The sequence below is a fragment of the Bison bison genome, unplaced genomic scaffold (genome assembly GCF_000754665.1).
Source record: "Bison bison bison isolate TAMUID 2011002044 unplaced genomic scaffold, Bison_UMD1.0 scf7180017509478, whole genome shotgun sequence".
In the NCBI taxonomy this organism is placed as follows: domain Eukaryota; kingdom Metazoa; phylum Chordata; class Mammalia; order Artiodactyla; family Bovidae; genus Bison; species Bison bison.
Genome location: NW_011396551.1, coordinates 1 through 697, shown reverse-complemented (window position 1 = coordinate 697; position 697 = coordinate 1). Strand labels below are relative to the sequence as shown.

Here is a 697-nt window from a genome sequence, read left to right as displayed (position 1 = left end):
TACGGGTCTCAGTGTCTTTTTTTGCTATTTGCCTGATAACTCGTGAGATAAGGTTTCTCGGTCCCTCGTTTTCCCTGCCCCACACACTCACCTTCCCACACACTCAGGACCGTGGTCCTGCAGAGGTCCTGACCAGGAGTACACTCTTCAACACTGCAGCTCGTCATGTTCTTACACTGTAAGCACCTCAGGCCCCAAGAGCCTGGGGGCAGAGGGAGGAGACGAAAGAAGAAGTGTTATTGCTCTGAGCCACCCCCGCCACCCACACCGTCCCCACCCGGCCCCCTTAAGCGGCAACACCTGGACCAAATCTCCAGGCCTTGTGCACTCAGGTTCAGGCTCCACTTTTGCCCTGCCTGGGTTCCAAGGCTGGGTTCCAGCCTGCTATGCTATCTTTAGGCCAACGTTTTGTCTTTGTCTTTTACCCTGATGTTTTCTTCCCCCTGCCCACTGGTCCTTCTTAAATCCAGTCCTCGCTCCCTTTCCCTTTAATTCTAACGGAGCGCCGGAGCCATCCGGAAAGTGAGATTCCCACCCTCTCCGCGGGTGCAGACTTGTAGCCTAGTCCTTTCCTCTACCCCAACCCGCCTGGGCCTATTCCACCTCGCGTGTTCCGACTTCCGCCGATCTTTTCGTTCTACCTTCGTGCCTGGAGCTCCCCCAACTAACGCCCACAGGTTCTCCTCCCTTTCCTAAC

The 697-nt window shown here is 55.8% G+C and overlaps 1 long non-coding RNA gene across 1 annotated transcript; it reads right to left on the bottom strand.

Annotated features, from left to right (window-relative positions):
* Positions 1 to 16: 16 nt before the first annotated feature.
* Positions 17 to 694, bottom strand: LOC104995059. The gene is made up of 2 exons (XR_826034.1): positions 642 to 694; positions 17 to 202 (listed from the first exon to the last, which is right to left on the bottom strand). It is a non-coding gene; the product is annotated as an uncharacterized LOC104995059 (long non-coding RNA).
* Between the last annotated feature and the right edge of the window lie 3 nt (positions 695 to 697).